Source organism: Canis lupus, chromosome 30, assembly GCF_048164855.1.
Source record: "Canis lupus baileyi chromosome 30, mCanLup2.hap1, whole genome shotgun sequence".
NCBI classification, from domain to species: Eukaryota; Metazoa; Chordata; class Mammalia; order Carnivora; family Canidae; genus Canis; species Canis lupus.
Genome location: NC_132867.1, coordinates 30,990,646 through 31,017,085, shown reverse-complemented (window position 1 = coordinate 31,017,085; position 26,440 = coordinate 30,990,646).

The following is a 26,440-nucleotide window of genomic DNA, read 5'->3' as shown; positions in this document are numbered from 1 at the left end:
TTGTGTACCATTAACAGTTCTGCCTAAGTTGGGTTATAGTTTTCCATTTAGCTTTTCAAAAATTTGTCTTCAATTCTTTTATTATATTAAAATACCCAGAACATAAAATTTACTATCTTAACCATTTTAAGTGTACTATTCTGTGGTATTAAATACATTCACACCAATTATCACAGGACATTGGGGTTCTAAGTTGCCCCAGAAGATTCCTGTGTTTCAGACATATTCTATTGCCCCCCATTGTGTAGTGGCCATCTACTTTCCATGAGATCAATCACTCAAATCAGTACAGTATCTCCTCTCTTGTCCTGTTGGTTCATTGGCAAGAGGAACTCACAGTAGCCAAGTGATTGTCTCAGTTTCCAGTTGAACAGAACCATGATTGTGTCTTCTGATGAATCACTAAATTCTACCTCTGAAACTAATAATACAATACGTTAATTAAATTGAATTTAAAATAAAAAAAGAACCTCCTCTGCTAAGGCTGCTCTTTGTAAGCATTTATATGGCACACAAATATCCTTACACATTGTGCCCATTCAGAAAGGCTGAGCCACATACCTCTTCCCTAGATCTTGTCACTAATTTCCCAATTATGTTTCTTCCAAGTCCCTAACCTTCTGACCAAACCATTAGCTGCTACTCATAAATCAGACACAAATCTCTGGTCATTTCTCTTTCCAGGCAAAATGAACAGTCAGACACACTGCTTGAATTCCTGCCAGCTGGGAGAACCATTCACTCACTGTTTTTTGGTGACATTATAGTGATACAGCTAGTTGTTTGTACCAACATGTCATGTAGAACCATCTGTAAACCAAATCTGAGCTTTTTTCTTCCTTAGTCACTACATATGAGTGTAGAAAGACCTTCAGAGAGTAATGACTATTTCTTCCTTACTATGTTAGAAATATGGGATTTTTCCTTTTAAATCTGAACTCATAGGAAAGGAGGTTGTGGGAAGTAGCTCCCAGTTTACCAAGCTAGTAATATTTACATAGCTAGTCACTATTGTTGATGCTCTTCATTTGTTCTTAAGAATCTGAGTTTCCATCTTGTCTCACTTCTCTTCAACCTGAAATTTTTCTTTTAGTAATTCTGGTAGTGCAGTTTCCTGGAAATGAATTACCTTAATTTTCCTTTATCCAAAAAATATCATTATTTTGCCATCATTTTTAGTGATTATTTACACTGGTTAAATAATTTTGGGTTGTAAATATTTTCCCCTTTCAATGCTTTAAAGATATTGTTTCATTTCTTTTGTTTTCCAGAATTTTTGATGAGAATTTAGACATTTTTAAAATGTTTTCCCTTGTGTATAATGTGTCCATTTCTTCTGGCTGCTTTTAAGACGTTCTCTTTATTTTTATTTTATTAGCTATAATGTACCTAGGAATATTTTTCTTTATATTTATCCATATTTATCCTGCTTAAAGTTTGCTAAACTTTTTCATTCTGTAAATTTATGTTTTTCACCAAATGTGGAACATTTTACTTATTATTTATTAGTTTCTCTATCCCATCTCTCTTAGCTCTCCTGAGTCTCCAATTATATATGTCATACTTTTTGATTATTTTTCAACTGTTTCCTGAGGCTCTATTAATTTTTCAACCTTTTTTTCTGTCTTTTTTCCAGATTGAACAGATCCATAGATTGGATCCATAGTTTTATGGATCTACCTTTAAGTTCATTTACTCTTTATCTTTTACATTCTATTCTTAAGCACGAACAGTGAACTTTTAATTTCAGATATTGTGTTTTCCAGTTCTAGAATTTATATTTGGCTCTTTTAAAAGATAATTTATAGTTCTGTGTTTTCCTTTAAATCAATGAATGTAGTTCAAAAACTCCTTGAAAAACCAAGTCTGCTAATTTCAACATCTATTCGGTTGTCTTTGTCTTGAGAATGAGTGATATTTCCTTGGTTCTTCATATGTTAAGTAGTTTTAGATATATATTATAAGGCTTATGTTGTAGAATTCTGGATTTTGTTATATTCTTTCACAGGAAGTTGATTCACCTTTGATATCTTTGTTTTAGCATCTAATTAATTTGGTTGAACTTAAACTACAAGTCACCTTTAGTGCTTCCAAGCCCTATTGTCATTCCTGGTACAGCTTTTTAAATAGCACAACAATAATAGGTTTATGTGTGGGTCTTTGCCCTATTGAACTGTAAGTGTGTCAAAGATAGTAACCTGGTCTTATTTATCTTTGTGTCCTTCGTACATAGCTTTATGTTGCACACAATGGACCTGCCATGATGCTGGATGCATGAGTAAGCTAATGAAGCATGTAATTTAGGATACATCCACTAAATCAGAACACTGTTACTAAAAAGATTCATGAACCAGGAGAGAAAAGCTGAAAGTCTTGCAGGCATATATCGACTTTCACCTTCCTAAGCTTGGTGCAATTTTTGATTGTTAATCCACTACCAAGAATCTGGGGCTCAGCTATATTTATTCCTCAATATTTTTACTCTCATATATTATTTCCTACAGAATACACATTGCAGCAAAATCCCATTACGATAAAATAATGAAAATAGCAGGTAGTGATTGTTCAGTCATTACTTTAGCTGCATTTCCATTATGTGGGAATAATCTAAATGGTATACATTTGAATCACAATTCAAGCACACAGCTCAAGCCTATGTTATTCATTCATTCAATAGACATTTGAGTGCTTGTGCTGTGCTAGGTTCTAGGTTCCAGAAATAGAAAAATTAATAAGCACAATTCCTGTCCTGAAGGGGTGAGGGAAATATAGAGGTAGACGTTAGTCATTTAATTAGTTATCTGTGGATCCTACAAATATGTATCGAGCACCTATTTTGTGCTGGGAACTTGGCTAGGGTCCAGGGATATGATAAGGAGAAGATGGATAATTCTCTGCCCTCGGGAAACTCAGGATTTCCCTGAAAAGCATTAACTGTAGGAGAGGTTTTCCTATATTATAGTCATTCAAGTACTACCCTCACATTTTGTTTTTGCCATGGTCTATACCACTTGTACTGCTAATTCATATTTTGTCTCACTCTTCAAAAGCTTGTCAATTTAATTTTAAAAGAAAGATATATCACAGATTGCATATGCTACTTATGCTTTTCAAATTCATATGAACATAAATGCATAATTATTAAAATGCAAGATGACTAAATGCAAAATACCAAGTATCACATGTCCCATGCTCTGGGGAACACTGCTTTAAGTCTGTTAAATGTTGTAAAAGAGATCTTTATAAAGTGCAAAAAGTGTAATGGGAATATAAAAGGGGCTATTAATCCTGCCTGTGTTTATAAGGAAGGCTTTGCAGAAAAGTCTTTTTGTGGAAAGTGACAGTATCCTCTTTATCATTTCATCCTTGTGGTCAAAATAGTGCCCCTCCCCCGGCCAGTCCACATTCTAGTCTGAACTTATTAATATATAACATTACAAGATGAGGGATAGTTAAGGTTGCAGGTAGATTTTAAGGTGCTAATCAGCTGGCCTTAAGATAAAAAGAAATTAAGCTGGATGATCTGCATGGGGCCAATGAGATCACAAAGAACCATAAAAGCAGAAGAGGGAGACAGAAGAAAGTCAGCATGATTTTATGTGATAAGGAGGCCAACATTATTGCAGGCTATAAAGATGTAGGAAGAGGCCATGAGCCAGGGAAACATATGGTTTCCAGGCACTGAAAGAGGCAAGGAAATTGATTCTTACCTCCAGGGAGTCATGTAGCCTTACCAATACCTTGATATTTGTCCAGTAAGATGTGTGGTGGATTTAGAGCCAGTAGAACTGCAAGATAATTGATTTATGTTGTTTTAAGCCACTAAACATGCAATCATTTGTTACAGCAGCCATAGGAAGCTAATACAACCCACAGGACCAGATGCATCTTAGTCTTTGGCTAAAAATAAATAAAAAAGAATGCCTTTAAGTTCTTTGAGGGCAAGGACCTCATCCTTTTGTCTGTTTTAGACCTAGTACCTACATCACATTTAGCATATAGTTGGCCGTCAGTGACTATTTCGAGTGCATGTGAAGGAAAGCACTATTTGAGCTGGATGATCAAGAATGGGGCACCTGGGTGGCTCAGTCGGTTAAGCATCTGACTCTTGATTTTGGCTCAGGTCATGATCTCAGGGTCAAGAGACTGAGCCCCTTGTTGGGCTCTGAGCTCAGTGTGGAGTCTGCTTGAGACTCTCTCCCTCTCTCTGTGCCCCTGCCCCCACTCATGAGCACCCTCTCTCTAAAAATAAATAAATAAATAAATAAATAAATAAATAAATAAATAGAATTTTCCTAGACATGGAAGTGGATTAAGATTGGTTTTGAAGATGAGGGAGCTGCTTGAGCAAAGACATGAATGTTTGTGGTATGTTTAGAGAAAAAAAAAATCTGACGGAAGACAGCATGCTCAGGGAGAATGAATTATAACAAATCCAGGGTAGTGGCAGGGGGCAGACTGAGAAAGGCCTTCTGTGGCATTCCAAAGAGTTTGATTCGAGTCCTGAGGTCACAGGTAGTCATGTGTCAATCTTGTATGAGTCATTAAAGGAATGTGGGCTTACCCTTTCTTCAAGCCAGTATCTTCATAACATCCACTGGAATCTTGTGTTTCTGGATCCAGGATTCTTGCAGTCCTACCAAAACAGCTGTTTTGGTAGAAGGCCTGACCTTGTGGACTTGGGTTCTTGGGTGAGGGGTCCAGGGTTGCACATTAGGAATGGCCAGGCAGAGGAAGCCAGCAGCCTGAGAAGCCGGGTGACTCTCAAGCTCCCCTGGAACTTCCTCCCTGCAGGAGCCGACAAGCTGTCAAGGTTTCCTTCATAAACCCCACACTCCATGTGTTGGCAATGTGGTCACAGAGATGCACATGGGATCGGGGGCTGGGGTGTGAGAGCTTAGTTCTGGAGGCATTGCTTCCTCTGTTTTCCTGTGCATTTTAGAGAGAGCTTATTTTGCTTTCTTAAAGTTATGGTGTGGAATAAAGGGACAGTAATGAGTTCCAGATGCTTTTATTTTTCTCCTGCTATAATTGGAAACAAAAATATAGCATGGCTTTTAAATTGAAAGTGCCAGAGAGGAATGATGCTTTTAGCTCTGGGGTTTTAGCTGTGATTTAGAGCCCAGCATGAGGCTGTGGCCGTCATCACTACACACCAGCTCACTCACACTGCTCCCTGCAGACCCAGCTCAAAGCTTTATCTCAGAACCTGAATGAGGTTCAACTGTGAGTCCTATTTTAAGAAACTCTAACACAGAGAACTCAAACTTGCAAAGCAGACAGATTTGGGCAGGGTGAACAGCCACGTATTCAAAGGATGATTGTTTTGCAGAAGACCACAATGCAGGCCTCTTTTAATTGGTGCTCCCTGGGTGCACCTAAAAATCTCCCACACACCATTAATTTCTGAGGAAGGGGACAAAGACCCTTCCAGCCAAAGTGTTCCAAGCATGAAGTGTCAAGTGAAGATCAACTGAAAAATCAAGAGACCAGAGTCTTGAAGTATAAAGTGATCTGATGAAGAGAGAATGGTTGTTACCATGGACTCATTCATACAAAATCCAACTTTGCAGAGAACTTGAAAGTCATCACGTGACCATCTGACTTAGAATCATACCTGGAATCAGATCAGCTTCCTTGAAAGTTAAACAAAGGATCATCCTAACTGTGCAGGAAGAAGCACCTATTGTTAGACTCAAAGCTTCAGGTCCCTTTTGGAGTCCCCCATCCTTCCCTTTGGGCAATTGCTGTTATAAAATGAAACAGCAGGGAAGGCAAGATTCAGATTTAGACTGTGGGAAAACAGTTGGCCTCCACCTACAAGACATAATAAGACCAGATTACACTCTCTCCAGGGAGATAATCTTTAACACAAAGCAGATCCTAGCCCCCAGTCTAACAGCAGGCCAGGAAGGGAAGATAAAGTTAAATGGCCACTCAATCCTTATATGATTTGCTCAGCATACTGGAAAAAATAGGAAATCTGGACTCCAGAGTTGAAGTTTAAGACTGGCCTCTTGACTTTTGTTCATGGCAAAACAAAAAGTTCAAGTTCTCTTTGATGCCAAGACTCTCAGGTCAGTCTCAATGAGCAATAGACTGTCTCCTTACTTTTCTCACTGCCTATTCTCCTGTTGCCTTTTATATTTTTCCCTTGCAGCCATGCAAGTAATTAATCCCCAACACATTGAACTGCCATCCATCAAGTACTCACTGTGTGCTGGCTACCTTACAGTTTTGCACGTCATTGTCCATTATTACTCCCATTCTCCAAATTCCTGGATTGATCAGCCAATTCCAAAGTCCAGAGACTTCCTTTTTATTCTGTTCTTAAATCATGTGAACCCAGTGATATGGGTCTAAAGAGATTACTCAGTGGTTCTTAACATTTGTGAAAATCTGGGCAAGGCTGGGGCTCTACCCTGGACCTATTCAGAACCTCTGGGGCCTCAGCATCTGTGTCTTAAATCTGCTCACTGGATTCAAATGCCTGGTGGGCTGGAGAACCAGTGCAAAAACACTTTAGGTGATGTGGGGCTTAGGGGGCAATTTGGGGAGCTGACCCTTTTTCAGGGAGCCCTCTACTCTGCTGTGGGTACCAAAGCCTGCCTGTGGCCCCTCGTTGGGCCTAAGAAAATTAATAGGGGAGACCAAAGAAAAGGCAGGTATTCTGACCCTAGTCTAGCTCTTTCCTGACCTTCTGAGCTGGGCTGAGTGGTCCAGAGGAAACCTTGAGATCTCAATCCTTCCTTTTCCATCCTAGAGCTAGGTTTCTGCCTCTTGTTCTGTCTTTTGTTCCTATTAGTTCTGAACACCTTAAGGGGCCCTCCACTAAGTCTGTCCTAGCCCCTATGAGAAACTTACTAAGCACTAATAACACAAAGTTTAAACTATAGAAGAGGAGGAAACTTTATTTTTTTATTTTAAAGATTTTATTTATTTATTCATGAGAGACACAGAGAGAGAGGCAGAGACACGGGCAGAGGAAGAAGCAGGCTCTTTGTAGGGAGCTTGATGCGGAACTGGATCCCCAGACCTGGGATCACCCCCTGAGCCAAAGGTAGACGCTCAACTGTTAAGCCACCCAGGCATCCTGAGGAGGAAACTTTAGAGTCACCCACTCCTGCCACGGCAGGGAAGCCCATCCCTGATATGTGGGGTATTCTCAGCTCATCTTCTTCTAAATGACTTAGTCATCTTGTCTCCTTATTTTTCCATTTTGTTGGTGTTTTCACTGAGTATTGATTGACAGAACCCATCCTCCCAGGGGCAAAGACTTTGTGCTGATATGATTTTTCTGGGGTTGAGAGATTCTTTGGGCTCTAACCTCTTAGCCCACAGAAGCTATCTGGGGGATTGCCAGAACTAAACATCTAAACACAGACATGAACATGCTCTTCTTCTATGGGTGAACTTACTTCAAGTTAAAATCTCCTTAGAAGGATGTAGAATGTGTGATTTTTCTGAAAAATGACTTTCTAGTCCTGATTGTCTTCTTGGAATCTAGCTTTAGGAAATAATTAAGCATGTGTTCTCACAACAGGGGATAAGAGTGTCCTGTTGCATTATTTTTACCGAGCAAACTTGGAAACACCCTAAATGGCCAATAATAGAGGATCAGGTGAATGAATCGTGCCAGTCTAAAAGTCATGGTATACATTCTGACTCTGGAATAAGGAAAGTTATTTATTATATTTTAAATGTCAAAAGTAGGTTACAAAATAACATGGACGTTATGATCTCATTTTTGCATCTGGAAAAATACATATCAAGCTATTAATAATTGCTATCTCTGGGCATGGACTAAAGGTGGTTTTCATTTCCTCTTTCTATGTGCTTTCTAAAATAATAACTATTATTATTAATAAAGAATGCATAGTACTTGGTTAATTGGAACAAACTTAATGTTGGTGTTGAGTGAGGGCAGGCGTCTGAAAATGGGGTAGAAACAAAAACATAGGCACCCTGTAGAACTCCCTAAGGCATAAAGGCTGTGCCTCCATTTGCATCTCTCACCAGTACTACTTGCCAACTGCTGTTGATGTCAACAGGCATCACATGCATTGCTTACCAACAAGGTCTCCATAGCTTTTCATTAGCTGGAAGAGAAAACATGGAATGAGATGCCACAGTGGCCACACTATTTCTGACATTGCCTGAAAACATACAAATCTTCAACACAAAGAGAGCCAACCCAATGGACCATTGAATTGAGAAATAGACTCTTTTACTGTTGGCGTTGGCCAGGGAGGCAGCCTCCTGAGTTTGGAGCAATTGAGATAGGAAATAGGTATCATGCAGATAGAGTCACAGTATCACTTTCATTTCTGATAAAACTGGGTTTGGAGACCATGGGTTAGTTCTCTTAGTCAAGTGGGCCTGATAAGACACCTCACCCCAGAATAAGGCTGCATCACGGCTCTCTCACTGGTGACATGGAATAGCTTTAGGCATGCTCTGGATGTCCTGCTCCACGTGACTTTCAGCATCATAGAGGTCCCTGCTATCAGGCTAGCTCCCCCAAAGAGGGAATGGCCTGATTCTCTAGTAAAATACCCATCAGTCTCAACACTTCCCTGGGGGAAGGAATCAGGAGAATAGGCACCTAGAGTGTTACTCTAAAGGGAGGGTCTGCAAACTACTCTCTGTGGGCAAAATTTGGCTCTCTGACCATTTTTGTCAATGAGTTCTACTGGAATGCAGCCACACACATTTGTTTATATGTTGTCTATGGTAGCTGCCCTGCTCCAGCAGCGTAGTTGAGGAGTAGTGACAGAAACTTCATGGCCCAGAAAGTCAAATAATGCTGACCTCTGCCCTAAAGGATGTGTCTCCAGGAAAACCACAGGACAGGGCAATGTGTCTCCTGTAGCATTCCTGACTACTTGGGATGCACACTCTCCTGGCTTCTTTCCTGTCTCTGGCCATCCTCGGTTATTAAAGTTCATCAAGGTTCAAATCTTGGCCCTCCTCTTCTCATTTTTCATTTTCAAAATCTTCTCTTGAATATTTCAAAGGCCTTTCAAATCACACAAATCTCTGCCTAGGGTGACCATAATATAATTTATTGGTTTAAACCAGGGCATTTGGGGGAATAACATTTCTGGACAAGACTCTGAGATAATAGACATAACGTGGATTGTCCCAGGGGAAAACTGAGAAGTCAGATCATTTTAATGATCTAATTATCTTCTTTCCTCAAATTTGGATCCCTTTCAAGGGCTTCCAATGGCTCTGGCATCACCATTCTGCCCATGGTACAAACAAGAAGCCCAGGATGTATCCTTTATACCAACCCTCTCCCTCATCAGCCACCTCCACTCCATCATCAGGTCGGCTTCTTGCATCTCTTGGGAATCCACCCACTTCTCCAGTCTTAGCTACTAAGTCCCAGTCCAAACCACAACCATTTCTGGCCTGGGCTTCTCAAGAGCCTTCTCCCTGGCCTTGGGCCATTGACTTCAGCACCTCCCACCTCCTTTCCACCTGTCAGCCAGATTGATCCCTTGTGAAACCAGTCTGATTGGACCCCCCTCTACATAAAACACCTGGTCTTTATGCCTTTAGGACAGAGATATAAGTTCTTACTCTTGGATTCCAGGGTCAGCCTGGGCTGCCTTCTGTTCCCAACAAGCACCCTTCTTCCCTTCTGCTCTTTTGGGAATGCTTAATTGTGTTCTGCACCTTCCTGCTTCTGATCTTCCTGTAGACCATTCCCTGTAACTTCTACTGGAGTCCAAGTCTGTCTAGGTCTCCCTCCCTCAGTGTCCACACTGGGTCGTTACTGTGTCATCACCTGTCACTGCACCCTGTACTCTGCAGACTGTAATGATAGCTACATGGTTATTTGCTTACTGACCATCTCTCTGGCCATAAATAAGCTGCCTGAGGATGGGGTTCATATCATTGCTCACCATCATATCTCAGCACCTAGCTCATTGTCAGCACATAGTAGACACTCAATAAATATCTATTGAAATGATGATGAAACAGGAAAAACAGCCTCCATGATATTAGAGTTTGGGGGTTTAGTGTAGCTGGGCTGGAGATGGAGAACTGTGCTGGTTTTCTGTGGCTTCTGTAACACATTACCATAAATGTGATTGCTTACAACAGAAATTTCTTTTCTTATAGTTCTGGAGGCCAGGAATCTGAAACCAAGGCATCAGCTGAGCCACATTTCCTGTATGGGGTCCAGGGGAGAAGCTTTTCCACCTTTGGTAGCTGTAGGCATCCCTTGGCTGGTGGCCATGTCATTCCAATCTCTTCCTCCACCTTTACATCACCTTCTCCTCCTGGGTGTCGAATGCTCCTCTTTATTCAAGTGTCCTCTAAAGACACTTGTGATGGCATTGAGGGCCCACCTAGATTATCTCCTTATCTCAAAATCTTCAACTTAACTACATCTTAATCACAAAGACCCTTTGTTCCAATAAGATCATACTAACAGGTTAAAAGACCCTTTGTTCCAATAAGATCATACTAACAGGTTACAGGGATTAGGATGTGGGCACATCTCTTGTCAGTTGGAGGGAGGTCATTTCAACCTACCATAGGAACATGGGACTAGATTTGGCCTAGCAGAGGCAAATATATGTCTTGGGCAATTTAGGTTGAGAATCTCTGCAAACCAGGGGACAGACAGATTCAGTGATTGTGAGAGAGAAACATTTCTATGATGCTTCCCACTGGAGCCAAAACAGACATTATTGTTGTCCCCTTGCCCAATCTTGCCTTCTCTACCCACAAATGAAGACCACCTCATCAGGCAGAGGGTTTGGGTGAGAGCCAGCTCTTCCTGAACTATTGAGATTCATGCCGACAAGTCAGTGGAAAGAAGCCAGAACCAAAGACCCACATTTACTACACAATATTGGGCAAAAAGCTTCATCTCTGATAGCCTCAATGATAAGTCAAGTTACCTTGTCTCCAGGGAGTGATTGGGACGTTTTCCTGTCATTGCTCATGTGTCTTGGGATAATAGTGTTAATACAAAGCATCATTATATTTGCCAAGTTAGTTCCTTGCAAGGACTGAATCTTACTCTCAGGCCTACTTCTTACAGCTGTGAACTCTCCAGCTGCCTATAAAAATAACAACAAAAATCCACCCCAGATGTCTCTGTCACCCCGCACCTGTGTCTTTTCAACTTTCAGGAGGTGTCCTCCTCCAAATTTTCTTTCTAGTGGAACCAGAGCCATCAGCGATCTTCCATTGCCCTGGGAAATGGCCCTTTATGGCTGGGGCAACAGGATGTCTTTTAAAAGGCATGGCTTTCCTAAGAAAATTAAAAGTATACAAACATAGGGGCCTGGGTAGAAGTAAATACTACTGCAATTTTAGATGGCTGGGTTCTTTCATTTTTAGGTAACGAGTCTAATTCAATTTCTATAAACCCAATTGTCCTTTTGTGGTCTAACTTCAACTGAGCATGTTGTGCTTCTAGGCAGCCTTCTGAAATGGCAAGGCCTGCTGGTTGTGCTATTTATGAGGGAGAATGGGGTAAGGTTCCATTTTTGGCAGAGGGTAAAAATAAAGAATTTTCTTCTGAGTGGGCCTCTCTTAGGATCCAGCCGGCCGCTCAGTCTGCGCTGGGCACACGTGCACAGCATATGTCAGACTCGCCTCTGAAGAGAGTATGAATCACTGTGCCTGGCGCTGCTTTGAGGAGCTTTAAATCGTGCTGCTCCTACAACACGGAAAGCAGTATTTGATTTTCTGGGAGGGAGATTTTGTAACTTTTTTTGCAGTAAAATATGAACAGTTGGTACCTGCTGTGAGGACTTTAGAGAAAACAAACTAAAAGATCACCATCAGATGACCTCCCTGCCACAGGGAGCTCCCAGATGCCTTTCCTGTGGGTGTCAGCATGGTGGCAGCCTTGTGAGAGGGCAAGGTCGTTCCCCCAATCAATAAACATTTCTGGAAGCCCCCGATGTGCACTGGGGTTGTGTAGGAAACAATGAGCTGGGTGTACATAGTGTGTATTTGCTTTTAATGAAGTGAGCCACTCCCAGCTCCTCCAAAATCACAATCTCAGCAGCAAACTGGTTCATGATAACCAAGTTCAAGTACCAAGTTCAAATTCAAGTTCAAGTAGAGTTGTTTTAGCTATTGAATGCATGGTCATCCCTCCCTTTCTCTCTATATTGCAAGTGAAGAGGCTTGACTTGCTCTGAGTTACACTCTGGGGAGACTGGGGGTTTGGAGACACTCCAAGAAGTTAGACTGAATGGAATTCAGTATCTTCTGGGACACCTGTCCTCCAGGACCCTCCAAGTTTGGGCTCAAAGATGCTCAATCCCCTGTGGTGACCCTGACATGGGTTATAATCTGCCAAGGTCCAAAGCTCCAGCCTGCTGTAGAAGTCTGAGGGTGTTCTTTGAGAGACAGGGCTCAAGGCCAAAAGGAACAAAAACAGGTCCCTCTGACAAGAGCCCAAGACAAGAGGCAGGAGGCCTCTGGTGATGCTTTGTGGCCTGAAATGTATGAGAGGGACAGAATGACATGCAATCAAGAGCCCAAAGCAGGCTAGAGAGAGGGCAGGTGCTGATGAGAAAGAGTTGAGAAGGTGAGAGAAGCAGTGAAGGGGAGGAGGTAGGCTAGGAGGGAGAGAGGAGAGTCTTCCTACTTTTATGTCAGAATCCCACTCCTCTACAAGAGGAATGGTGTGTGCAGACAAAAAGTGGACATACTGAGGTGACACTTGCTCTGTGGAGCTCTGAGGAGGGAAGGGATGCTGTTTGGGATAGTCACCAGCCAAGTGAGGAAGAGTCAGAGGATGACTTGCCTCCCCCACCCATAGGGATCCTGTGGAGACTGGAGGATGTGAAGACAGGTGGGAAGGGAGTCTCAAGGGGATACACTCATGGAAACATCAACCCTCAACACCAGCATCTGCTCTTCTGCTAAAGGGACCCTTCTACTCCCGGGAAGTTTTGACCTACTCACTAGGCCACTCTGATGCACTGTGGCCTCTCCTGCAGTCCTCACCAGGATGACACACTCACACGCCCACATGGGTCATTTCATGGAAGACTCAACAACTGAAGTGCTCCAGCTTCGAAACAGGTAACTCGGAGGCCCAGGCTGTGATCTGTGAGTAGGAAGCTGGAGCTCCCTTCTCAGAGGGGCTGGCTCTGCACCCCCTGAACCCTCAAGATCCCACCATGATCCTGCCTCTGCATAGCCACTTTGTGTTTTTCAGCTCTACCTAGAATGGCTCTGTTGCTTGGTTCACATGGAGTTTTCTGGAACATAGCACACAGATTGACAAAACCTAAGGAGATGTTTCTCCAAGCACAGGCCTAGACAGATCCAATGCCAGTTTCTCTGCTTTTTCTAGTTGGGCATATGTTGTGTCTGATTAGCGTTCAAGCTGCCTTCCCAGCGACAGCTCCCAGAGTGGCAGCCCTCCAACTAGACCCATCCCCTCCCTCTTTGTTGCTAGAACCTACAGATGCTGTCTCAAGGAAGGAACAAGATTGGGATCACGGGGAAGCCCCCTCTCTGCCTGTGGCTTGGGTGGGGGGGCCGTCGGTGGGGATTTCTGGCCTGGGCCCTTTGCTCTGTCTGAGCCATCAGGAGGTGAAATGTCCATGCTGCTATTTCACCAGATTGGCCTGCTGAGAATTCTAGAAGATTAGCCGGCGAAAGATCTCCCAGTGAAACGCTACCTGTGTTTGCACACAGCATCCCCTAAAGATGCCCACATCTGTTTAAGACAGGAAACAGTTAATTCTCTTTACTGACAAGCAAAAAAGAATGTCAAAATAGAAGGAAAAGAAGAGCAATGCAAGAACCAGGCACACATCATCTCTTCTTACTTCCCTTGTATTGTTAGGGGCTCAGCTCACACTATCTGTTCTTAACTGCTTTTAAACAAATGCCCACTGTTGATTTCATATTAGTTTTGTTACACTAAAAAGGTCTGAGCACCCCAGTCTGCCTCTTCCATGGTAGCCAGTCTCTCTTCTTTCTGGAAGAGTCTAGAATAATCTTTCTCTTGAAGCAAAATCCTTCCCTGAGGAAACCCAATGTTATAGGAAGGAGCCCAGACTTGGGAGTCAGACAGATTTAGGCATGAATCTTAGTTTGGCTCTGTGTCCTTCGGCAAGTGATTTAATCTTTCTGAGCCTCAATTTACTTATCTGTGTGTGGTTGAACCTGACTCCGTCACCCACTAGCTGTGTGACCTTCACTAGTTACTTAACCTCTCTGGGACTTAGCATTCCTTCACATGAGATAAACATTGGCATCTATCTTGGGGCTGTAAGCAATTAGCATAGTGCCTAGCACATAGTAAGCATGATGGGAGTTTACTGTTAGGATCACCATGAGTTGCTATGCAGACCCAATGGGATGATGTGTGTCAAGCACTTGGAACATTGTAGGTATATGCCCAACCTACCCCTCCCCACAGCTTTCCCAGCATCCTTAGCTTCTCTGATTCTCACCTATGAACACAGTCTCAGGTTCCTTACCAGGGCAGGCCCTACATGCTGGTCTTTCTCTTAGCTGATCTGCTCTGTGATTTTGCACTGCCCTAAGCTGTGTGTCTGCGCTGACCCCAGCATCTCCTGTCAGGTCTAGTTATCCTCTTTAGGCTGAAGGTGAACAGATGACTAAGCATTCCTCTTACAGAAACCAATCCTACTCTTTAGTGCAAATAATATTCAGCAAGAAAATTAACCCTAAATATAATGTGGTAGATTAACTATGGTCATAAATTCTTTGCAAGTCAAGAAATGGGGTGTATGTACCCACCCCTCCAAACTGGGCTGGCCTTGTGACTTTCTCTGACCAATAGGTGTGGTAAATGTGACTTCCCAAGCCAGACACTGCCCTGAGGATGTCATGGAAGGAAGCTGGTCTAACTTGCTGGAAGCTGATGGGCCATGGGATGAACAGAGGGGCCCTGGATGAAGCTGGTACCAACAGCTTTTGGTAAATTCCCGCACCACTCCTGTGATCTGTGTCTTCAACAAAATCTCACTAGCACTCCAGAATGTAGAAGTTAAACAGAAAATGTGTTCAATTCCATATATGTATCTTGATGTCTTCTTGAGGGAGTGTTGGGTGCCCGGGATGGGGATGAGATGCAGGTCTTGGTGCTACTGGAAGAGTTAACCCAGGATTACCGAGCATTGTGGAGCATCAGCTGTGAAGGGCACACTGTACATGGGAAATGCTCCTTGTTAAATTGAAGATGGGGCCAGGAATAGAGAGGGACAGTCATGTTTTATTATTAGGGTGAGTGAAATGTTCCCCAAGTTGCTCCATCTCTGTAATTCCAATGTGATTGAATTCTGCACATGTGTTAAAGACTTTGGAGCCCATGAAAAAATGGACATCAGAGCAAGGCTGGGTCTGGAGTTTCAATCAGCATTCAACTGTTTTAGTTTTTGACAAGGACTCTGTGAACATGGCATCCAAAGCCCAGGGTAGAAAGGAAAAGCACCACCATCTGAGCAATGCAAGTCTTTCTCTAGGCCAGGAAGAAGTGTGTATTTGAAGAATACAAGAATATGATGGTGGCATGTAGTCATTAAAAACTCGGTCTTTAGAAAAACAAACAAAAACTTGGTCTTTGGTGTCAAAAAGACCTAATTCAAATTCTGCTTTTGCCACTTACTAGCTAGCTGTAGCAGTTATATACTGCTGTGTAACAAACCACTCCAATTCTTAGTAGCTTACAATGACAACCATGTATTTGTTCAGAATTCCACAGTTTGGATTGGGCTTAGGTGGGAAGCTCTTCAGCTGGTCTTTGGGAAGGGTCATTTATGTGGCTGCAGTGAGGACTCGCTGGTCCCAGATGTCCTCACTACCACGACTGGGTACTCATCAAGAATGTCTGGAATGATTGGGACCACTGGGTGTCTCTCTCCATGTATTCTTTCTTCCATCTGGTCTCTCATCCTCAGGGAGGCTAGACAAAGTGTCTTCACATAATAGAGAGATTGTTCCAAAAGGTGAAGCTCCAATGCACAAGTGATTATCAAACCTTTGTTTGCATCACTTGTGCTGATGTGTAAGGCAAGTAACATGGTCAGGCCTACAATTATTATGGGGCAGGGGAAAATTATATGAGGATGTGGATCCTGGGAGGTAGAATTCATTGGGGGAATTAATATAACAATCCCCGCACTAATGACACTGATTAAATTCCTAATATCTCTGAACTTTGGTTTTCTGACCTATAAAATGGGAAAAATCATCTAAGTATTAACTGAAAATAGGCTGAATTTATGTAAGACACCCCCCCCCCCAAATAAGTATGGTGTGAATGATCCAGGGGGCTATTTTTTCTCATGTCTCATGACATCTGGGGTAAGCTGCTGGTAGTGTTAGCTCAGAGACTAAATGATGTCAGGGTCTAGGTGTCCACAATTCTCTTGGCTTTTCCCTCATGGTAGGGAGATGGCTGCAATCACTCCAGTCCTTTCAATGCCTTTCTAGGAAGCAGGAATGAGTAGAGGAAACAGCAAGAGGCATGCATCAGCTGGGTCAGCCTCTCTTGAAAGAGCTTTCCCAGAGCTCTACTCATGCACATCTCATTGACCAGGACTGTGTCATATCACCACTCCTAACTGCAAAGGAAGTTAAGAAATGTCACTTTTAAAGCTGGGTACAGAACCCAAATCAAGATCTGTTAGTAACAAATGGAAAGGAAAGTATGTTTTGGGTAGGCTTCTAGAAGTAGCCCTTACCCCTACCTCCCAAGGTTGCCTTCCACATAGTAGGAAGTAGTAGGAAGTAGTAGGAAGGTACTATGTGCTCATTGAACAGTGGCTAGTTTTCTTTTTCTGATTTAGTTGACAGCTTCTGAACCTGGCTTGTCCTCTGTTGCCCTACCATAACTGTTCCTCAAAGAGGGGGAAAAGAGGGAGCTCTGGGTTGTCCCACGACTCTTACCTTCACGGTGTCCCAGTGATTTCCATGACAGTTAGTGACAGTACGTAACAAACCATCCCGAAACTCAGGAGGATAAAACAATAAGCATTGTCATTGCTCACCAGTGCACAGGTAGACTGGATGGTTCTCTGGTCTAGGCTGGACTTGCTCATCCATCTGAGATCAGCTGCGGGCCTGGGAGGTGGCTGTGCTGAATTTGGCTGGGGTTTCTCACAGGTGTGGCAGGTCAGAGCTGCCAAGGGACACTGGAAGGACCGGATACAGGTAGAGGTGAAGAGTTGCAGCCATTCTGTAATCCGTTCATCCCAGGTTGAGGGATGCTATAGTGCCCTGATGTCATGGTAGGACCCAAGACATTCTGTTTACTTGTGAATCGCACCTCCTTTGTCCTGCTCTATCTCTCACCAGAACTTCTTCAGATCCTCTGTTTTCTGCAGAAATGTTCATGGACTAGCTTTTATTTTCACTTGCTCAGTCTTCTTGCTGTCCTCCCCTGATATCCAGAGACCACCAGGACATTGGACAATCACAGCTCCTCCCACTGGCCCATACCCACTTGCATCAGGGCACTATCATCCCATCAGGTGGCTCTTCCCTTCCAGGCTGAACCTCTGGGAGGCATGAAGCTTGGGCGGCTGTCCTCCTGAACAGCCAAGGGCCCTGGGGCAAGGTCCCCAAGGCTCCCAATAGTTTTTATCCTATAAGCCTTGATTTCAAACTAAAGATACCTTCTCCTCTAGAGCTTTCTTAACAAGCCCAATTCAGGGCAGCTTGCAGCCAGGTCAGCTGCCTCGGGCTGCATCCCTTTGGGCAAACCTCAAAGGCCTGCATTCCTTCTCACCACAGGTGTGAAGTGCTTATGAGCACAGACCCTGAAGCCAGGTGGCCTGGGTCCTTGACCTGGCTCATCTATCACCTGCTTCCTGTGTGATTTGGGGCCAATTACTTTCTTGTCTGTACTTGGAAACAGTGATAACCTGCCTCGTGAGTTATCAGGATTGATCATGCTTCCAGAACAGTGCCTGGCACACAGCAATAGGCGTACAAGGCTGTCCCTGCCACCTTTGCCACTACTCTCTCTTTTTGGTCCTGTTCATGCTATGCTTTCATTATGCAGCATTAATCTTGGCTGCTGCTTTAATTATTTCCTCCTCCCCCTTTCTTCATTTATTCAAACCCCGCCTGTGTGCTTTCCATATATTAGTCACTGTGTTAGACACAGGAGACAAAAAAAAAATAATAAAAAAAAAATAAAAATCAGTCAGCTGTGGTCTTTGTCCTCATGAAGACAGCTCATTAAACAAACTCTTTAAAAAATCCCACCAGCAAGGAGCAAGGATGACAAGAGCTTTGGTAAGGTGGTTGGATGCTATCAGAGCCCAGAGTGCAAGAACTGTAACTTTTTTAGAGTTCTAAAGTGCTGTTACAACAAATTATGCTGGGGTAACTAGGCCATTACCTGCGGCTTACAAATATTTTGGCTACAGTTCACTTAGATTTTGACTGTAACCGGATTTGACTTGTCTTTAGTGGCTCCATTTCCTCTGAGTTGAAAAGGAGGTCACATCTTTCAGGAATGAAACTTGACAGCCAGTAGCATTTCTTCTCTGTGAACCACTCATAGGAAGGAGGGCCATCACGTGGCACTGGGTATAACTCACTTTGTTAGAGCCAAATTGCAGTCCCGGAGTTTAAAAAAAAAATTGTATTTCTGTTAGAGACATACGTGGCCCCAGTTTAAAACGGCAAACAGTACTCAAAAACCTCTTGAAAACAGCAGTCCCCTCTACCCTCACTGGTTCTTCCTCCCCTGAGGCTAAGACTTCCAAATATTTGGAGGTATTTCTTTTTGTGTTTCTCAATAACATATGCATATTGCAATTTCTTGATTTCTCTGGGTTGGATGTTTGTATACCCTATGATACTATTGTATAGTGTTGGTGTTTATACCCTGACACTCACACTTCCTCTGCTTCCCCAGCCATCTGACTTATTTCTATATCAATGTTTGGTCAAATTAGTATTCAGGGTTTGTGCTACTTTGTTCATGTAAATATCAATCACAGCTGAACCATAGAGCTGACCAGAATTACCTTTTCTTTCTCATACTTAGCATTAATAATTGCCTCATTTAAAACATTTTGCTTAATTTTCTGAGTATTCACCATTAATTGGTACTGTTGTCACTACTGGAGCTGAAATTTTTTTTTTAATAACAGCACATCAAGTTCCTTTTTTTATTTTAGGTGTGTCTCCTCTGGACAATTTCTGGACCTGCCTCCAGAAGACCCCAGACTGCAATTCTGTTTTTTTTTGTTTTTTTTTTTACATTCATCACAGGAATCCTCATCACGACCATCCTGGGAATTCCTTTAACTCTTTCCCATGTTGGATCCTTTACTTTCTTGACCTCATATCTTTTTCTTTTCAAAAATTTACTTCCTTGCTTTGGTGAAGCATCTTAGTAAATGGAGTTCATGAATACCTAAAAATAATTTCACTCTATGTCCACACTTGACTATTAGAATAGCTGGTGTGATGGTTGTTTATGCATCAACCTGACTGGGCTAACGGATGGCCAGATGGCTAAAAAAAACATTATTTTTGGGGCAGCTCCAGTGGCTCAGTGGTTTAGCACTGCCTCCAGCCCAGGGTGTGGTCCTGGAGACTCAGGATCAAGTCCCACATCGGGCTCCCTGCATGGAGCCTGCTTCTCCTTCTGCCTGTGTCTCTGCCTCTCTCTCTCTTTCTCTCTCTCATGAATAAATAAATTAAATCTTTAAAAAAAAAAGACTTTATTTTTGGGGGTTTTGGTGAGGGTGTTTCTGGAAGAGATGAGCATTTTATTCAGTAGATTGCATAAAGATAAAAATAGAAGAAACAATGAGAAAAGGGTGACTCCCCACTCTCTCTTCTTTTGCTGGGAGGTCCATTCTCCTGCCCTTGGACAACAGATCTGCCCTGAATCAGATCTTTGAATTCTGGACTTATACCAGTGGTTCTTTGGTTCTCAGTCCTTCAGTCTCAGACTGAATTGTATCACTGGCTTTCCTGATTGTTCAGCTTGTGGACAGTAGACTGTGGGACTTCCAGGCCTCTATAAATGTGTGAGCAAATTCCTATAACAAATCTCCTCTTACCTATATCTGCATCTATAGCTATAGCAAATCTAATTCCGTATGTCCTATTGGTTCTATTTTTTTCTGGAGAATTCAACACAGCTGGGTATAAAATTTTCATTTACAAATAATTTTCACTCGTAGTTTGAAAAGCGCTGTTACATTGTTTTTCAGATACCATTATCACTTTCAATAATTCTGATAACATTCTTATTCTAAACTTTCTATATGTGGCCTATTTTTTTCTTCCTGGAATTTTAGGATGTTTCCCCATGCCTGCTCTTCTAAAATTGTGCAATGGTTTGCTGTGATGTGGGTCTCATTTTCATTCTTCGTGCAGGAAACTCAAGTTAGCCCTTTCAATCTGGAGACAAATGCCTTCAGTCTTGGAAATTTTTTCTGTAGTTCTTTAATAAGATCTTCTCTTCTATATTCTCTTTTATCTCTTTCTAGAACTCCTGTCATGCAATGTTGCTTTGACTCATAGGTTGTAATTATCTTAGCTTCTCTCTCCAACTTTATATTTTTTTTTTGTCTTTCTGGGCGATCTTTTCAACATTATTCTATAATGCTTCAATTTTTTTCTTTTCTATTGGTTTTTTAAAACTTCTCTTCTGTAGGCTATGGGTGGCTCAGTCATTTAAGCATCTAATTCTTGATCTCAGGGTTGTGAATTCAAGCCCCATGTTGGGCTTTACACTGAGTGTGGGGCCTACTTTAAAAAAATAAATAAAATTTTAAAAATAAAAGTTTCTGTTCTCAACAAAATTATGGTTACCAGAGGCAAGGGAGATGGTGGGGTGGGCAAAATGAGTTGAGGGGGAGAGAGAGATACAGGCTTACAACCATGAAATGAAGTCATGGGGATAAAAGGTATAGTGTAGGGATATAGTCAATGGCATAGTAATAGCACTGTTTGGGGACAGATGTTAGTCACACTTGCAGTGAACACAGCATACTGTATATAGACTTGTCAAATCACTATGCTGTATACCTGAAACTGGTATGCAATATTGCATGTCAACTATACTTCAATGTAAAAAAGTTCTGCTCTCATATTTTGAATTTCCTGGAGCTCTTTCTTATTCTATACATCCTACAAATATCACCTTTCTTTTTTAACATTAGCTTTTTTGTTTAAAATATGCAATACTTTCTCATCTTTCTAAGGATAACTTTTTGAGGCATTGTTTTAAAGGGTTTCTAAAAATAATAATAATAATAAAAAGGTTTCTACTCCTTTTACAATAGCCAAATTGTAGAAGCAGCCCAAGTGTCCATCGATAGATGAATGGGTAAGGAAGATGTGGTATATATATATATATATAATATTATTCATCAATAAAAAAGAATGAAATCTTACCATTTGCAATGACAGGCATGGAGCTAGACAGTGTTATGCTATGTGAAGTAAGTCAGTCAAAGAATGACAAATACCATATGATTTCAGTTCTATGTGGAATTTAAGAAACAAAATGAATGAGCCAAGGGGGAAAAAGAAAGACAAACCAAGAAACAGACTCTTTTTTTTAAAAAAAAGATTTATTTATTTATTCATTCAGAGAGAGCGAAGAGAGAGGCAGAGACACAGGCAGAGGGAGAAGCAGGCTCCATGCAGGAAGCCCGATGTGGGACTCAATCCTGGGTCTCCAGGATCACACCCCAGGCTGCAGGCGGTGCTAAACTGCTGCGCCACCGGGGCTGCCCCAAGAAACAAACTCTTAACTATAGAGAAGAAACTTATGGCCACCAGAAGGGAAGTGGGCAGGGGATGGGTGAAATAAGTGATGAGGATTAAGGAGGGCCCCTGTCTTGATGAATACTGCGTAACACATAGAAGTCTTGAATCACTATATGGCACACCTGAAATTAATATAACACTGTATTAACTGTATCAGAATTAACATAAAATAAAATATAAATAAAGAAAGAAAAATGAAAAGGTTCTGCTCTTGCCACTCTACATCTTTTGAGTTCCTCTTATCTGTTGTCTTTTTCTGTCATTCATGCTAGAACTTTTCCCTCAAATACCTGGTGACACCTGGTTGTCCACTTTTTAGTCAAAAGTGAAGCACAGGGTTTCCTTTGGGGGTGATGAAATGTTCTGGAATAAGATGGAGGTGGTGATTGCACAATATTATGAATGTAGCATCACTCAATTGTTCATTTTAAAATGACTAGTTTTACATTATGTGAATTTCACCACACACAAATTTTTTTTTAAAAAAGAGAAGTACAAAATGGCTTTGGGACAAAGATCTCTGTTGTGCAAGGGTAGAGCTCATTGACTGGTAGACCTGGACCCAGGGGATAGGTTAGGAACCTCGTCATCTCACTGGGGATTCCCAAGTGTCAGTAACTGTTGGCCTTTCCCATTAGTTCAGTTTCCCTGGCAAGGAATGCTCTGACCTCCTACTTGAGTTGGGCTATTAGCCTGGATCCCAGTCTCTGGGACCTCCAGAGGGGGTAAAGGACACACTTCCCTCAGGGTGCCACCTCACCCCACCACGTTTCTCCTGATATCTCTGAGTCAAAGGCACTTAGGTTCAACTTCTCCAGAGAGGAAACTCTGATGCAGTTCTTATCTGCCAGTTTAGGATAATCCCCTGGATGCCTAGATCTGGAAGATCCCTGTTAGGGAGGGATAGGCCTTGGGCTGCACAGATTTGGGAAGTTTGGCTTTTTCTTTTTGCCGATATTGACTTCAGTCTCATTCACATCCCTGCGGTCCTAAGTTCTTGGCTTCCAAATCTTCAGACTTCCAAATTTCTTCTTCCTTCTTGATACTCAAATTGCTTAGGGATACCTCCCCAGACATAGGTTTCTTCATTCTGCTGACCAGATTGTGTGTGTGTGTGTGTGTGTGTGTGTGTGTGTGTGTGTTTTCAAGTACAATGATCCATCTTTTAGGCTTTGGCTGTTCCTCCAGGAAGTTCCTACTGAAGCTCCAACTCCTGAAGGATGGTGGGGTGGTGAGCTGCATGAGCAAGGCTAGGGGCGGAGGGTCTTGGCACTGATGGGCTGCTTGCACATGAACATGTTACAGGACTGCTCTTCATGCCAGGTTTGTGAACATTTTCTGATCTATAAAATGGTGGGTTGAGGGCAGATGCCCTTTCCAGTCCTCAAAGCCAGTGCTTGGACAGAGGCCTTTCAAAGATCAGGTGTCGGCCCCTTTGGAAGTTGAATTACTAGGAGTCCCTTTGAAACCTGGAGCGGTCATTTAATCTTTGCCTGCACCTTTGGAGCAACATTTTCAGCTAAAGGTATAAAGCACATTAAAAGTAAGAGAATACTTGAAACACAAGATAATCCCCAGGGGATAGAACTATTGACTAGAGCAGGTGACTTAGAACTTAACCCATTAGCTGAAATGGATCTACTTAAATTTTCATGCATCAGGGATGGCTAATAGTTTGGCCTTACATTCCTCTACTCAGTGACCCTTCTCCTTCCTTAGATCAGATTCGGGCTTTCCCTGGCTTCACACAAACTTTCCAAATTGCCTTGAGGATAGGAATATCTGCAGAACTCACGCAACAGGGGCTCATCAACACATTAGAAAAAACAAGAAAAATCAGTGGTGTAGAACAAATATTAATATTCTAAAATGTTATAAAGGCCATCTTTATTTACATACAGAAACAATTTGGGAGGGGAAGGGAGTAGACTCAGCTGGGCAGGGAGGGGGGTGGTCTGGGGTACCAAGGAACCTATAGGCAGTTACCCAGAATCTCCTTTCGGACGTTTACCAAAATATGCAGAGCCCTGTAAAGCTGCAATCCAGAATCTAAGCTACTTCTGAAACTCTGCTGTTAATTTTAGAAAATAAGAATTGGAGTCAAGTTTGTGTGGTTTTGGTTTCATAAGTCTTCGTTTTTTTGTTGTTTTTGTTTTTGTGGTTTTTTTTCTCTCTCTCTCTTTTTTTTTTTTTTTTTGTTCTTTTTGGATTTTTTATTTTTATTTTTAGTCTTTAAATTTTATTTTATTTTTTAAATTTTTTATGTTTTGGTTTCATAAGTCTTTTTTTTTTTAAGATTTTATTTCTTTATTCATGAGAGACACAAAGAAAGAGAGGCAGAGACACAGGCAGAGGGAGAAGTAGGCTCCCTGCTGGGAGCCCGATGTGGGACTCAATCCCAGGACTCGGGGACCACGCCTGAGCCAAAGGTAGACACTCAACCGCTGAGTCACCCAGGCATCCCTGGTTTCATAAGTCTTGAGAGAAATTTCCCTCTCACTCTTGTGCCTCAAATGATTCCTTTCTGCCCCTCCTCCAGCCTTCACTTTTCCCTCCTCACTAAATACCAGTCCATCTCCTCCCTCTCCCCTCTTCCTTCTCTCCATAAAGCTCCCATCCTCCCCTCCCACCACACTGTTTCCCCAAACCCCACTGAGACCCCTGCCCCAGCCCCAGGGGGCTGTGGGAGACATGCAGACCTCCTTTTCCTCTAGCCTCCCCTGGCTGCTTCCAGGCCAACTTCTGAGCTGTCTCCACGAGGACTCTGAATCAACCCCTTTGGATCCCTGATGTTTATCTTCCAAGTTGAAAAGTTTAATTGCAGCCAGGAGTGAGGCCTTGGAGGCGGAGCAGGGGAGGGTGGAAGTAATAAATTCCCACCAGACCTACAGGATGCTGTCCAATGCCCACTGAGGGGCAGTGACTGCCTGGGGGAGTGGTGTGGGGGTGCTTGGAGTTCAAGAGGCCAGGAGGCTGTGTCCACTGGCAATTAATCAGCATGTGAGAGCTCATAGCTTGTTCTCCATGTGCAACTCTGGTCTGCTCATTTCATCTCTGAAAATCTAGTTTGCCTTCATCCCAGTTTTTTCGTGACTCTCACTTTTTTTCTTTTTGGGGCAAATTCTTCAATTCCATATGTCTATTTTAACTGAGAAGTGCTTGGGGAGCACAGATGGTGAGAAAGACACACACAAGGTAAAGTCGCATTGTTCTGCTGTATCCTAGCAAAACCTTTGTGGGTTTGGTCTGACATATTTGCAGTGGCCTCGAAGGTGAAAGGGAAAAATTCAGCTTCTTTTGACATAATAAATTGAGTCAATCTTTTGGCCATCCTTGAAAAATGAATGGGCTCCTGAGCTTGCTTTTTTTAAGAAATGTATTTTTTAAATATACTTCTAGTCCAGAGGACCCTGGGTTGCCTACCAAAGTGATGCAAAATCCTGAGCCCAGGGAAGAAATGGGAATGCAGGTGGGGTCTCACTGACTTGGCATCCTGAGTTCTTACTGGTCAAGTGGGGATGTGCCTGGGAAACCAGTTGGATCAACCATTTGTTTCCCAGCTGGTTTGCTGTGTTATTTTGAACCATTAGTCTCTGCTTCACTATTTCCTTATGTGCAAGATCTGAAAGCCTAAAATAAATCCTGAGATGAATTTTTTTTGGCATCTGAGGTCTAAGGAAAAAATGTTTGGCTGTGTATACCACAACCTCTAGGCGAGTGGAATTGGCTGGAAGGTCAGTTTTGGGCTGGCTTCTAAAGGAGTTGGTGCCTCAGTTTCTCCATTGACTCCCCTTTTGCTATGAACATTTCCCAAGCAACCAAGACAGAAGACTTTTATTTTAAAGATTGTATTTCAATTCAAGTTAGTTAACATATAGTGTATTATTAGTTTTAGTAGAATTTATTGATTCATCATTTGCATATAACATTGCTTATTACATCACGTGGCCTCCTTAATGCCTGTCACCCAGTTACCCCATCACCCCACCCATCTCTCCTCCAGCAACCCTCAGTTTATTCCCTATAGTTAAGAGTCTTTTATGGTTTGCCTCCCTCTGTTTTTATCTTATTTTATTTTTCCTTCTCTTCCCCTATGTTTTGTTTCTTAAATTCCACATATGAGTGAAATCATATGGTGTTTGTCTTTCTCTGCCTGACATTTCGCTTAGCATGATACACTCTAGTTCCATCCATACCACTGCAAATGGCAAGATTTCATTCTTTTTGATGGCTAATATTCCATTGTCTCTCTATATATACATATCTCACATCTTCTTTATTCATCAGATAGACACTTGGGCTCTTTCTGCACTCTGGCTATTGTTGATAATGCTGCTATAAACATTGGTGGGCATTTAACCTTCAAATCACTATTTCTGTATCCTTTGGGTAAATACCACTAGCTTCCAGAAGCTGGTCATTTTCAGGACTAGACCAGCTGTCTCTCAGTACAAGCCTTACCTAGTAGTGTTTACCCAAAGGTAAATTTGGGTAAATTTCTTGGGTCGTAAGGTAGTTCTATTTTTATCTTTAGAGGAACCTCCATACTGTTTTCCAGAGTGGCTGCACTGGTTTGCATTCCTACCCACAGTACAAGAGGGTTCCCCTTTCTCTGCATCCTCACCAACATCTGCTATTCCTGAGTTGTTAATTTTAGCCATCT